Here is a 15,155-nt window from a genome sequence, read left to right on the forward strand (position 1 = left end):
GGCGGGGCTATGACGTCACAAGCTCCCGGCGCCGGCTTCAGCATTCCGAAGAGTTTGTTCCAAACGCTGAGCAGCGGAGTAACCCTTTAATGGGTTACTCCAGAGGAAAATATATATATATATATATATATTTTTTTTTTTTAAATCAACTGGCTCCAGAAAGTTAAACAGATTTGTAAATGATTTCTATTTAAAAATCTTAATCCTTCTAGTACTTATCAGCTGCTATTTGCTCCACAGGAAGTTTTTTTCTTTTTGGATTTCCTTTCAGTCTGACCACAGTGCTCTCTGCTGACACCTCTGTCCATGTCAGGAACTGTCCAGAGCAGGAGAGGTTTTCTATGCGGATTTGTTCCTGCTTTGGACAGTTCCTAAAATGGACAGAGGTGTCAGCAGAGAGCACTGTGGTCAGACATAAAGGAAATCCAAAAAGAAAGGAACTTCCTGTGGAGCATACAGCAGCTGATAAGTACTAGAAGGAATAAGAATTTTTTATAGAAGTAATTCACAAATCTGTTTAACTTTCTGGCACCAGTTGATTTAAAGAAACATGTTTTCCAACGGAGTACCCCTTTAATGCAGAAATTCTGGCACGTAACTAGAGGACAGGGGCGGGCGGCTGCATTATTTTTTATATTGGTTTGAGTCTCAAGCTCAGTGCGGCTACATCTGTGTATTATGCATACTGTCACTATTTAGAGTGCAGCAAGGTATACTACACACCAATATGAATGTTGTACTTCATCCACGTATGAGAAAAAATATTCCATTAGTTGTACAAAAAACTCAGATCTGCTACACAATGGTGAGCGAAATTTAGAAATGTCATAAAGGTCAAAAGGTCATAGGACTTTTTATGTTCAGTATAGCTCTCCTTACATAGTGGAGTGGATCTTTCTGACACCTGACAACTGGGGAAACTAAACCTCAAAATAAGGGAAGTCATTTGCCTTCATTTCGTTACTCACAGCTCTGTCAGTTCACCCCTGGGCCTTCACATTACTTAAAAGGGGTACTCCGCCCCTGGCATCTTATCCCCTATCCAATGGATAGGGGATAAGATGTTAGATCGCCGCGGTCCCGCTGCTGGGGACCCCGGGGATCGCCGCTGCGGCACCCCGCTATCATTACTGCGCAGAGCGAGTTCACTCTGTGCGTAATGACGGGCGATACAGGGGACAGGGCAGCGTGATGTCATGGCTCCGCCCCTCATGACATCACGGCCCGTCCCCTTAATGCAAGTCTATGGCAGGGGGCTTTACGACCGCCACGCCCCCTCCCATAGACTTGTATTGACGGGGGTGGGCTGTGACGTCATGAGGGGCGGAGCCATGACGTAACGATGCTCCAGCCCCTGTATTGCCCGTCATTACGTGCAGAGCGATCTCGCTCTGAGCAGTAATGATTGCGCGGTGCTGCAGCAGCGATCCCCGGGGTCCCCAGCAGCGGCACCCCGGCGATCTGACATCTTATCCCCTATCCTTTAGATAAAGGGATAAGATGTCTAGGGGCGGAGTACCCCTTTAAGTTTCAATCTCCCTTCATTTAGGTAAGGTGGTTTAGAAAACCTCCCCTAAATGCAGCTGTCAGTGAAGTAGACCACTTGTTGAGCTGAACATCAAAATAAGTGACGTAATTTGTTTCAGCTTTGGGACCTACGAGCGGTCAGTTCATCCCTGGGCCCTCACATTACTTAGGTTCAAGCTCCCTTTATTTAGGCAAGGTGGTACAGCAAGCCCCCTTCCCTCCCTCCTATATGTATATGTCTGTGGAGTAGACCCCTATGTACACTTGTTGAGCTGAATATCAAAATAATTGATGTAATAGGTTTTAGCTTTAGGACCTATGACCTGTCAGTTCATTCCTGGACCCTCACATTACTTAGGTTCAATCTCCATTTATTTAAAGGGGTACTCCGCTGCTCAGAGTTTGGAATAAACTGCTCCGAACGCTGGAGTCGGGAGCTTGTGACGTCATAGCCCCGTGAGGGGGCGGGGCTATGACGTCACGAGCTCCCGGCGCCGGGTCCAGCGTTCGGAACAGTTTGTGCCAAATGCTAAGCAGCTGAGTACCCCTTTAAGTAAGGGGGTTCAGCAAAGCCCCCCATGTATAGCTGTCAGTGGAGTGTACACCTTTGACCACTTGTTAAAGACTACCTCTCATGATCTTGATAAGTGTTAGAATCCTCCCAGTTCTCTGCCTCCATCATGATAATCCACCCCCTGCCTTTATTTTTATTATTTTTTAGTTTTCTACCTTGATATCGCTCTGTATTTTCTGCTCAGTCTCAATCAGATTCACAGACTAGGAAGGGGCGTTCCCCAGCAGGCGTGACATCATCTGAACTCATACAGGGGAGAACTTCCTCCCTCACTCTGCAACACACAGCCCAGAGCAGTTCAGTGTGAGATGAGCTATGACTGGATAAGGTTGCACACACCCCCCTCAACAATCCAGACTGCATTTTTATGCTTTTGGACTTCTGCCAGGGCAGCAGGAGTCCAGAGTCTGTGCAAGAGATGGGGGGGGGGGGAATGTGCTCTGGACAAGTAGGGAGACACCTAGTGGCAGCCTTTTTAAACACAAAACATAGAAAACTTCATATTTTTAAACAAAGTACATTAGAAAGATTTTTTATTTACCATAAGAAGTGCTATACAAAAATGAGTTTTAATGAGGGTGCCCATTTAAGCTTTGAACCCTATGGCCTGCCAGTTCACCCTTGGACCTTTACATTACTTAGGTTCAATCTACCTTCATTTAGGTAAGGTGGTTCAGCAAGCAACCCCCTATATGTACCCGTCAGTGGAGTGAACCCCTTTGACCACTTGTTGAGCTAAACATAAGCATCAGTGATGTCATTTGTCTCAGCTTTGGGATCTACGAGCTGTCAATTCATCCCTGGGCCCTTACATTACTAAGGTTTAATCTCCATTCATTTAGGTAAGATGGTTTTAGCAAGGCACCCGATGTGTATATTGTCAATGGAGTTGACCCTTTGACCACTCGTTCAGCTGAATATCAAAATAAGTGATGTAATTTATTTCAGCTTTGGGACCTATGAAATGTCAGTTCACCCCTGGGCCCTCACATTACTAAGGTCTGATCACTCGTCTTGTTTGCCTTCCTCATAGATCCATAGACATATGGTAGATGGTGCAGAATATACTTAGGTTACTCACTCTGATCGTTAAAAACGCCAAAGCGGGCCGTAAAGCTTAAGTGAACTTTAAGAAACTAGATATAACAAAGTCTTTATAAATCCTTTAAAAATATCACCGTTTCCTGGAGCAAAGCTGGGGATTTTATTTTCATCTTTATGAAGGTTTTCCACTCAACCAGCTACTTTTTTTTTACTAAAGTGTGCAGCCAGCTGTTGCAAAACTACATCTCCCAGCATGCCCGGACAGCCTTTGGCTGTCCGGGCATGCTGGGAGGTGTAGTTTTGCAACAGCTGGAGGGACACTGTTTGGATTATACATGCAAAATGTACACTCTCTAGGCGCGGGCAGACAGTATATATATTCAATCATCTACAACGGGTTTCGAATCCAGACTGGATTCTTCTTCAGGGTTCAAACACATTACTGATGCTATAGTAAATATATTGTCTGTCTATAGGACTAGAACTGTTTTTTTGGGAGAAGTGAACCCCAAGAGTGCCATTTTGTGTGGGTACTCCACCTGCGATATTCTTCCCAATTTTTTATCCTTTATATTAAATCATCTAGTTCTAGAACCTGTCTTCTAATATCTATAGAGAATTTAATAAAATCGACCTATGATGTGGAAAGGGTTAAGGACATCAGCCAAACCCCAGCCCTTTCTATAAGATAGAGACCTTTATCATTCATTTAGATTTAGATTACTTTTATTTGCATTGTGTTTCTTTACCTGACTGCCGGGGCCCCGTTCAGAAGATCACGGGGGGGGGCATATCGGTCGGACACCCCTGTGATCGGTAACTTATCCCCTATACTTTGGATAGGGGATAAGTTATATTTCACTACACTACTCCTAGGGGGCACTACATCAGTATAAGAATAAATGTCTTTAGGAAGCCCCTCAGCTATGTTATAGTCAGGGTCTGTTTTACCTCATGATCCTGTCTGTTTTACCTCATATCCGTATCTTCTTTTTCTTCTCCTCCAGGCTCTTCAGTGTCTTCCAGGTAAGGGGGGTGGGGGGGTAAATGTCTCATCTTGTCGCACATCTCTCTGTCCCTGAGACCCTTAACCTGTGAGGAAAAAATATGTCACAGGTGAGGTTCTGAGGAGCCGGGTGTTGTGTATTACTACAGCGCTGGATGAAATGACGGGACATCGCGAAATGGACCAATGAAATCCCATGACCCATCAGAATGAGGACGGCAGCATATGGCGTATGACTGAAAAGAGGCACCACAAAAAGTCACATCTGTGTTCATGTCAGCTATCACTCCAGCCTTTTCCTATATCCCACTCCCCAAATCCTACATGTAGATAAATTGGCCCTAGTGCATGTGGGAGGACAGCGACCAATATAAGTGACCACAATGGACAGTGACCAATATGAGTGACCACAATGGACAGTGACCAGTATAAGAGACCACAATGGACAGTGACCAGTATAAGTGACCACAGTGGACAGTGACCAGTATAAGTGACCACAATGGACAGTGACCAGTATAAGTGACCACAGTGGACAGTGACCAATATAAGTGACCACAGTGGACAGTGACCAGTATAAGTGACCACAATGGACAGTGACCAGTATAAGTGACCACAATGGACAGTGACCAGTATAAGTGACCACAGTGGACAGCGACCAATATAAGTGACCACAGTTGACAGTGACCAATATGAGTGACCACTGAGGAAAGTAGTCAGCATGACCGGCCACTGGGGGCAAGGACCAATTAATATGAGTGACCTTTGGGGATAAGGGACAATATAAGTGACCACAATGGACAGTGACCAATAGAAAAAGGCTACGGATAGAGACAAGCAGAGAGGGTACAGACCAGGACTAATATAAATAACAATGATAGCTAGGGATCAATATGACTATGGATGGGGAGCAAGAGAAGGCTGACTATAGGGACCAACATGAATGATAACTATGGATATAGACTAATATGGATGACTATGATAGGGACCAACATGAATGACATTGGTGGATAGGGACCATTATGAATGATGACTATGGATGGGCACTAATATGATTAAAGTGGAAGTAAAGAAGATTGATTAGAATGGAAACAGGGACCATGATGAATTGTGAAATAGGGACCAATATAAATGACAACTATGGACAGGGACCGAAATTAATGACGGCTATGGACAGGGATGGATATGAATGATAACTATGGATAGGGACCAAAATAAATGAAAAATATAATTCCTGACCAATATGAATGATACATATTAGGGACCAATATGAAAGGATCCTATGGACAGGGGCTCATATGAATGATAACTATGGATGAGGACCAATATAAATGACAGCTATTGATAGGGACCAATACAAATGATAACTATAGACAGGGACCGATATGAATGACAACTATGGACAGGGATCAATATAAATGATAACTACCATTAATAAGGATGTGGTTTAGAAAGGGACATCTTTTCTTTTCGGGACACTGTCCAAAAAAGTCCACAGTAACAAAAACAAGATGCAAATAGAAGACCCCCTCACTTGTGCAGGTCCCTACACTATAAGGCACCCAATAAATACCCTCTTAATGATAAGCGGCGCCCACCTAAATATGAGCAAATACAAGCAGTGTAAAAATGAGTAGGGGTGGGAGATGTCTGTGTCCCTTATATAGATTTGCATTGTGTTTTTATATACTTATGTTTTCACATTTTTTTTATTTTTATTAAATCTGAATAAACTATAAATAAATAAAAATAAATAAATTGTCATCACTTATTGAACCGTGTCACCTGTGTGAGGTTGGTACCCCATGTTCGCAAAAGATGAATATAAATACCCCATTCGTTTGTGCTGCAAAAATGAACGTTTGTGCCACTTTGGGTTCTGAGATATTGTGCGCTAGATTTGCTGGTCCCGTTTGCAGGGTTTAAATCATTCTCACCAGCAGAGAACGGGTTAAACCCCTTGGGTACCGATTGCTATGAGCAGCCAGGACCCACGGCTAATGCCGGGCATCGCTGATCGGGCCGATGCCCGGCATTAACCCTTTCAAAGTTGATTGCGGCATCAAAAATGAAAGTGAAACTGTCCCGGCAGCTCTGCGGGGTTAATAAAAGTGGATTAACCCCTTCCCTATTAAAAGTTTAAATCACTCCCCTTTTCCCATTTTTTAAATTAAATAATGGAATAAAAAATTAAAATAATCATATGTGGTAGCACCGCATGCATAAATGTCCGAACTATTAAAATATAAGGTTAGCTAAAGCGCACGGTCGATGGTGTACACGTAAAAAAATACCAAAGTCCAAAATTGTGCATTTTTGGTCACTTCATATACTATAAAAATATTAATAAAAAGCGACTAAAGTCCCATCAAAACAAAAGTGGTACCAATACAAACTACAGATCATGGCGCAAAAAATGAAAAATAAAAAAAGTGATATGGGTCAGAAGATCTTTATTTTAAACATACTAATTTTTGTGCATGTAGTTAGTTACTAGAAGTAGTAAAATAAAACCTATATAAATTGGGTTTCCTAGTAACCATATGGACCTACAGAATAAAGAGAAGGTGTCATTTTTACCGAAAATTGCACTGTGTAGAAACGGAAGCCCCCAAAATTTACAAAATGGCTTTTTTTTTTCCAAATTTCACCCCACAAATATTTTTTTGGGGTTTTGCGGTAGATTTTGTTATTAAATGATTGACATCACTGAAAAGTACAATTGGTGACACAAAAAAGAAGCCCTTATATGAGTCTGTAAAGTGGTATGAAGGACAGGAGGGAAAAACAAAAGTGCAAAAAAAAAAAATTTGGCCTGATCCTTAAGGTGAAAAATGGGCCCTTAAGGGGTTCAGCACCAGGCCAATTTTCATTCCTGGACGTCCTACGGCAGCACAGAATGGGTTAAGTTCGTCCTCCCGAACTTGTCAGAAGAGGTAATTAGCATAAAAAAATTAACAAATTAGCGTAATTAGCCCAATTAACAGACCCCTCCCTCTAGGTATAAATGGACAAACCCACAAACAGACCATAGAGTTTTTTTCTTCTGAACTCAGAAGGGGTATTAGGGGGTTTTCCCTCCTGTATTTATATATACTATTGTTTCTTTTTTTACAGGTTTTTGGCCTGGATTATGCGGGTAAGCTGTGAAGCACTCCGCTTTTCTCACTATGTTAAGGTGACTGTGAAGTCCCGTTCGCATGAAGATGTGTACTTTGAGCCTAGCAGGTACTGTGAAGTACTTAGCTTACCATGCGGTGCCTGCCCGGTCTGGTGTGCTCTGGGCTCGGCGTGTTTGCTTCCGAGTCAACGCAGCTCCGGTCTCCGGAGCGCTTAGAGGTCCGCGATCCAAGGGGCGTTCCCGCGTGCAGTGAGTCGCGATTCGCGGGAGTCCGGAATTGAGCTGCGCGTCACGGGTGGGCGGGACGCCTGCGTTTCCCGCCATGTGAGGCTTATAAACTTGCTCCTTGTCATCCCTGCTGCCGTAGACACTGTGCTTGGGGCAGCAGGGCTCTGGAGATTAAAAGTAAGTTTTTTTGTTTGCTTCTGGGTATGCATGGTTTACTGTGAAGTTTCCCACACTGCCAATATGTATATATAGTAGTTGATTGGTTAGCATACTGTGGATATGCATCTATTAGGTTACTGTGAAGTACCTTCCCGTTTAATTACTGTCACTACTATCTTGGTTGTTTATGCTGTGGTCTGGTCATACAGTTCAGAATTGCTTTACTATTGACCCCCCTTTTTTTTCACAGATGTCGGACGAGGCACCTAGGGGTAAAAGGTCCAGCAAGGCAAAACACAGGCTATGTGAATCATGTTCCCAGCCTCTAGCAGATGATGCAGAAGGGGATGTGTGCGGCAGATGTTCACTACAGCAACCAGTGGAAGATGATAGGTTTGGAGATGAGGCCTCCTCCTTCTTTGAGTGGTTTAAAAAACGGATATCCACTATGCTACCGGGAGAGAGTCCCTCAGCAAAAAGGCGTAAGATACAACACAGAGCTGTCTCTCCTGCAGACTCTGAGGCATCTGAATCAAGGTCCTCTGTAGAGTCACAGGACTCTCCGGAGGATTACTATATCTTTCACAAGGATGACATGCATTCCCTAATAAAATCGGTGAAACACGTATTAGAGACTGATCGTTCCACAGAGGGGAGAATTCCCAGGGAAAGTCTTTATTACTTTCCTGTCTCCAAGGACAGGGTGTTACCCTCTCATCCTGCCATCACCAAGTGGTTCACGGCCAACTGGGATAAGCCGGAGAAAAGAGTAGATGTTGGATCCCGTTTTAGGGCGGTATACAAGCTGTCATCCGAGGCTACCTCCTCATGGTTCAATCCTCCTAAGGTGGATTTGCCTGTAGCCAAGCTAGTCAAGAAGTCATACTTTCCTTCCGAGGAATCTTCTGTTCTAGCTAATCCTATGGATAGAAAAGCAGAGTCTCTGTCTAAAAAAGCTTTTTCTACTGCTGCAGCAGTATCCAAGGTAGCGATGTCCTCTGTTCCGGTGGCCAGAGCGCTCCGAATATGGATAAGTCAATTATCCAGAGATCTTATGGATGGAGTCCCTAGGGACGACATCATCAGGAAAATTCCTGTCATGAAGTCTGCGGCAGAGTTCCTGTGCGATGCTCCACTGGACACACTGCGTCTATCAGCCCAAAATATGGCTGAATCAAACTCTATAAGGAGAGCGCTTTGGATCAAGCAATGGGGAAAGGGGGACGTAGCAGCCAAGAATAACCTCTGCTCCTTACCTTTTTCCCCAGAATCTCTCTTTGGGCCAAGCCTAAAGAGTATCCTCAAAGACATGAATGATGACAACGATGCCTTCCCAGGAACATCCAAAAGGGATGCATCTAAAGGCCGTCCAAAATGGCGGAGGTCTCCCAAATTCCAAAGGAGGAATTTTCAGCCAGGCCAGTATAATAGGCCTAGGTTTGGTAGGCAGAGGAGAGGCGCAAACTCTAGCTCTGCCTCTAAGAGCAAACCTCCAGAAAAAAGGAAGCCCTTATGACGCCACCTTAACATCCCCCAAGGTTGGAGGAAGGTTAGAAAATTTTTTTCAAGTGTGGGCTCATACGACACAGGACAAGTGGGTTCTTTCAGTGATTCAGAAAGGCTACAAACTCGAGCTTCTTTACTCCCCTCCGGGGAGATTTCTTCTCAACACAAAGCGGGACCAGAATGTGATTTCTCTGGTCAAGAGTTTTCTGGAGAAGAACGCAGTGGAATGGGTACCACATCAGGAACGGTTCACCGGGATTTATTCAAGGATTTTCGCAGTACCGAAGTCCAGCGGGAAGTGGAGATTAGTTGTGGATCTCACGTACCTGAACAAGTTCATGATCAAGAAACACTTCAAAATGGAAACTATAAGATCAGTACTTCCTTTGGTGAACCAGGGAGACTTCATGGCGACTCTGGATTTGTCAGATGCCTATCTACATGTTCCCATCCATCCGGCATACAGAAAATTTCTCAGATTCACATTAATGGTAGACAACACAACATGGCATCTACAATTCAAGTGTCTTCCCTTCGGGCTGAGCTCAGCACCGAGGGTGTTTACGAAGCTAGTGGTGGTTCTTTCGGCGGCATTACGCCTCCAAGGAATCACGGTGGTGCCGTACCTGGACGACTGGTGGGTGAGAGCTGGGTCCAGCCTAGATTTGTCCCATCACATGAAGAAAATAATTTATTTTCTCCAAAATCATGGCTTCCTAGTCAACCTGGAAAAGTCTCAGTTGATTCCATCACAGCAGGTTCTTTTTTTAGGGTTCATAGTAGATTCCCTAGCGATGAAAATCTCCATTTCCCGGGAGAGGGAAACGAAGTTGAGGAATCAGATAAAATTCCTGATAAGATCCAAGAAGGTATCTATTCGTCAAGCAATGAGAGTCCTGGGCAGCCTTACATCAACGATAGATGCGGTCCCCTGGGCAAAGGCCCATATGCGCAGTCTGCAGACAAGGGTTCTCTCATGCTGGAACAGATCAAAGACAGATTTGGAAAGCTGTGTCTCGATTCCTTCAATTCTCCGCAGGGAACTTCGTTGGTGGCTCATGCGGAACAGGTTCTCTCAAGGAAAATCGTTACTACCATCGCAACAAATTGTCATCACGACCGATGCTTCAGCTCGTGGATGGGGAGCCTGCATTGGCAATCGCTGGACCCAAGGCCTGTGGTCCCAGGAAGAAGATTCGCTGTCCTCAAACATGAAGGAGCTGCGAGCAGTGCGTTTAGCACTGCTTCACTTCACCCCTGTTTTGCTTCACCAGGATGTCCTAGTCAGGTCAGACAATCTGCCTACAGTTTTTTATCTGAACAAACAGGGGGGAACCAGGTCTCAATCCCTGATGTCCGAGTGTGCCAGGATCTTCAGATGGGCGGAATGCAGCATCAACAGTCTTATGGCAGTACACTTACAAGGTATCCTGAATGTCAAGGCGGATCTTCTCAGTCGGAGATCCCTTCATCCAGGCGAATGGGAATTGAGCATGGAGATCTTCAACCAATTAGAAGAGCGGTTCGGTACCCCGGAGATAGATGTATTCGCGACAAGGAGGAATGCCAAGCTGCAGAAGTTCTGCTCTCTCTCTTGTCTGGACCACCCATATCATCTGGACGGTCTGTCATTATCCTGGGAGGGGAGGTTCCTGTATCTGTTTCCTCCTCCTGCTCTAATCCAGAGGACCCTACTGAAGGTCAAAAAGGAGAACCCTCGAGCGATCCTGATCCTCCCTTATTGGCCCAGGAGGGCTTGGTTCTCCCTAGCCATGGAAGTATCTCACAATCGTTTCTGGCATCTGCCCAAGACAAGGGATCTTCTATCCCAGCAGGGGATTTGCCATCAGGAGCTCAACTCCCTGCATCTGACTGCTTGGGAGGTGAATTGAACCTGCTTAGGTCCAAAGGGCTATCTAGTGAGGTCTTATCTACTTTGGACAAATCAAGCAAAACAGGTACAAGAAAGTGTTACTCCAGAGTATGGAGTCTCTTCAAGTCCAAGTGTCCTGAAGATAATCCGTCAATTATTGATATTCTGAACTTTCTTCAGCTCGGACTCAGTAAGGGTCTCAAGCAGTCCACTCTGAAAGTCCAATTTGCCGCTATAAATTTTTTTCTAGCAGGAAGATTTACTGGAAACCCGTTGGTCAAAAGATTCTTCAAAGGGGTAAATAATATTTGCCCGAAAGTCAGCAAGCCTATACCGTCTTGGGATCTTTCCAAAGTCTTGAAGTGCCTCACATCAGACCCTTTTGAACCCATTCAATCCATTGATATAAAGTTTCTCACGTGGAAAACTTGTTTTTTAGTGGCTATCGCTTCAGCACGCAGGGTCAGTGAGATTCAGGCACTCTCTTGCCGTGAGCCATATCTAAGAGATCTTGGGGATGCCTTAGTACTTCGTACTCTTCCCGGGTTTATCCCGAAAGTCCATTCTGTGCATAACCTTCAACAGGAAATTATTCTACCGGCTCTAGCTGAACATCAAGAAATCTCCAAATTAGATGTCAGACGTACAGTGTTAGAGTATATTGCTAGAACAGCATCATTCAGGTGCTCGGAACATTTGTTTGTGCAGTTCGGAGCCAAATCTAAAGGCTCCAAGGCAGCCAAATCCACTATTGCCAACTGGATTAAGAAGACTATCAGTTTTTCCTTCCAAAAGCAAGGCCTGGAGCCTCCAAGGGATCTAAAAGCCCATTCTACCAGGGCAACCTCGGCATCTTGGGCTGAAGCTTCTCAGGTATCACTTCAGGAGATCTGTAGAGCGGCTACGTGGGCAACGCCAACCACATTCATTCAACACTACCGTCTGGACGTCTCCAGTAGCTCAGCCCTAGGCAAGGCAGTGTTGGAAGAAGCGTTTAAGAAGTAATGCCCTCCCTTTATTATTTTCTGCTACTTAAATCCCATTCTGTGCTGCCGTAGGACGTCCAGGAATGAATTAAATTTTGCTTACCTGAAAATTTCAATTCCTGGAGTCCGTAGGCAGCACAGGGATCCCACCCTAATTAAATATTGCTTTATAACTACTCTATGGTCTGTTTGTGGGTTTGTCCATTTATACCTAGAGGGAGGGGTCTGTTAATTGGGCTAATTACGCTAATTTGTTAATTTTTTTATGCTAATTACCTCTTCTGACAAGTTCGGGAGGACGAACTTAACCCATTCTGTGCTGCCTACGGACTCCAGGAATTGAAATTTTCAGGTAAGCAAAATTTAATTCATTTTTGCAGCTTTTTTTTCCTGCTCTCCTTCTAAAAATCATAACACTTTCAATTTTGCACCTACAGACCCATAATGGCTTGTTTTTTGCGCCACCAATTGTAATTCAATCATTTAACAACAAAATCTACTGCAAAACCAAAAAAATATATATTTTGTGGGGTGAAATTGAAAAAAAAAAAAACACGCCATTTTTTAACTTTTGGGGGCTTCCGTTTCTACACAGTGCAATTATTGGGAAAAATGACACCTTCTCTTTATTCTGTAGGTCCATATAGTGGTTACAATGATACCCAATTTAGGTAGGTTTTATTTTATTTTACTACTTTAAAAAAATCCTAACTACATGCACCAAAATGTGTATGTTTAAAATTGTCATCTTCTGACCCCTATTACTTTTTTCTTTTTTCCGCAGACGGGGGTAAATAAGGGCTCATTTTTTGGCCGTGGTCTGTAGTTTTTATCGGTAACATTTTTGTTTTGATGAGACTTTTTGGTCGTTTTCTTATGGTATATGAAGTGACCAAAAATGCACAATTTTGCACTTTGGTATTTTTTTACATGTACGCCATCGACCATGAGATTTAGCTATCCTTATATTTTATAGTTCGGACATTTATGCACGCAGCGGTACCACATGACTATTTTTATTTTTTTACATTATTTTATTTTTTTTAAAAAGGAACAGGGGGTGATTTAAACTTTTAATAGGAAAGGGGTGAATTACATTTTATTAACTTTATTTTTTTACTTTTTTAGCCCCCTTAGGGGGCTACAAACTGCAATATTCTGACCAGGCATGCTGGGAATTGTAGTTTCACAACAGCACTGATAGGTGCTTTATAGATTGCAGATTTTTGCAGTATGGTGTGTATTATAGTGTAGGCTTTCTACAATTTCTACGATTCCTAGTGCTTAGTCAATTTTGTTTCTAGACAGTCCAGGGCATGCTGGGAGTTGCAGTTTTGAAACACCTGGAGGTCCACAGTTTGGAGAACACTGGTGTATGGAGAATTAGTTTTCAGGCAATGCTTTCTGGGAAAGAAGGTATGCAAATGTATTCTCCTCTAGAAGAAGAGTCTCTTCCTAAAGTAAGAGTCCCCATTTATACACAGCTGTTGGGGGGGTTCCTTACCCTTACTCAGTACAGATCCGGGGGCTGGTTGGCTACACAGAGGTCAGTGTAAGGGCTAGTTGACACTAAGGCTGAGTTCACACCACGTTTTTGCAATACAGTCTCGTATCAGGTTTTTGATAAAAAAAAATCGGATTCCTCAAAACCTGACTAAACTGTATCAAAACGTGTGTACAAATTTTAATCTGTATACGGTTTGAAGAATGATGTCCGGTTGCATCCGTTTTTTTAAGAAAAAAAATTATACGTTTTTAACTTTTCATTCAATTATGAATGAAGTTTCACTTGTCTGACTGAAATTCCAAGAAAAAAAACTGTGCAAAAGTAAAAAACCGTATGGTGCAAACCGGAGGGAACCGTACGCACATACGGTTCCCATTGATTCCCATGTTAAAAAAAATAAATAAAAAAAACGTATACGTTTCAATACGGTTTTTGACACGTATTCAGCATTAAATTCCGAGCAGATTCCGCCATCAATCACACAGCGCAATTTCCATGACGCCTGATGAACCAACATGTCCATTCTTGCTGCGGAATCAGCGAGTAAAATCCCGTGAAGTCAATGGGACATGGGACTTTGTAGTTCCGCACCAAATGAGCGCCAATCCAACTTCATTTCTGCTTCATTAAAGAGGATTTTTTGCTTCAAAATTTCAGCAAGGAAATTTCCCTCGCCATGGCTGGTGCCATCTTACCTTTAGGGTACAGTCATGGGTGGCATGTTTGTTGCAACAATTTCTAAATGGGGTTAGAGGGAAGCATGCGGATTTCGGCAAGTCCCATTCACATGAATGAAAAAGTCAAAAAAACCTCTGCAAAAAAAATAAATAAATAATAAATCTACCTAGAAAGCACCTACCAGCCTGAACCGCCTGGAGAAGTGATGTGGTCCGGTATTGAGGTCTCACGTCATTCCTTGTTAAGTCCCATCACCAGCACTTGAGAACCTTCAGGTGGCCTCTGGATTTTAGGAGCAGTGTACAGACCACCCCACAATGTCTGAGCAGCTATCCAGGGGATATACACAGATATCGCCTTCTCCAAAGGTATGGTGGTGGCGTCACATCTGGAGGCCGCAGTGCGACAACACACTATGGTTCCTGCACATCGCCTCTTGCTGCCTTGTGGGTGCGATCTTTTCAGAGAAGTGTGTATGTGAGCGGCGAGGACGTATTGTACAAACTACATATAAGAGAAGAGGATCCTGTTTAGGAAAATATATATATACAGTCAATATACTGAAATACACCTATATATCACATATACACGCAGTGTAACAATGCATAATACGCATATACAGTACATGCACACATATATCATACATACTTTATATACACCATACATATACACTCATACCATAAATACAGTACATGGACACATCTACCATACTGTACATGCTTACATATTACTGTATATACACACACATATACATACTGTATATGCACACATATATCATACATACTGTACATGCTTACATACACACACACATACTGTACATGCACACATATACATACTATATATACACACTCATACCATACATACTGTACATGCACACATCTACCATACATACTGTACATGCACACATCTACCATACATACTGTACATGCACACATCTACCATACATACT

The sequence above is a fragment of the Hyla sarda genome, chromosome 10, assembly GCF_029499605.1.
Source record: "Hyla sarda isolate aHylSar1 chromosome 10, aHylSar1.hap1, whole genome shotgun sequence".
In the NCBI taxonomy this organism is placed as follows: Eukaryota; Metazoa; Chordata; class Amphibia; order Anura; family Hylidae; genus Hyla; species Hyla sarda.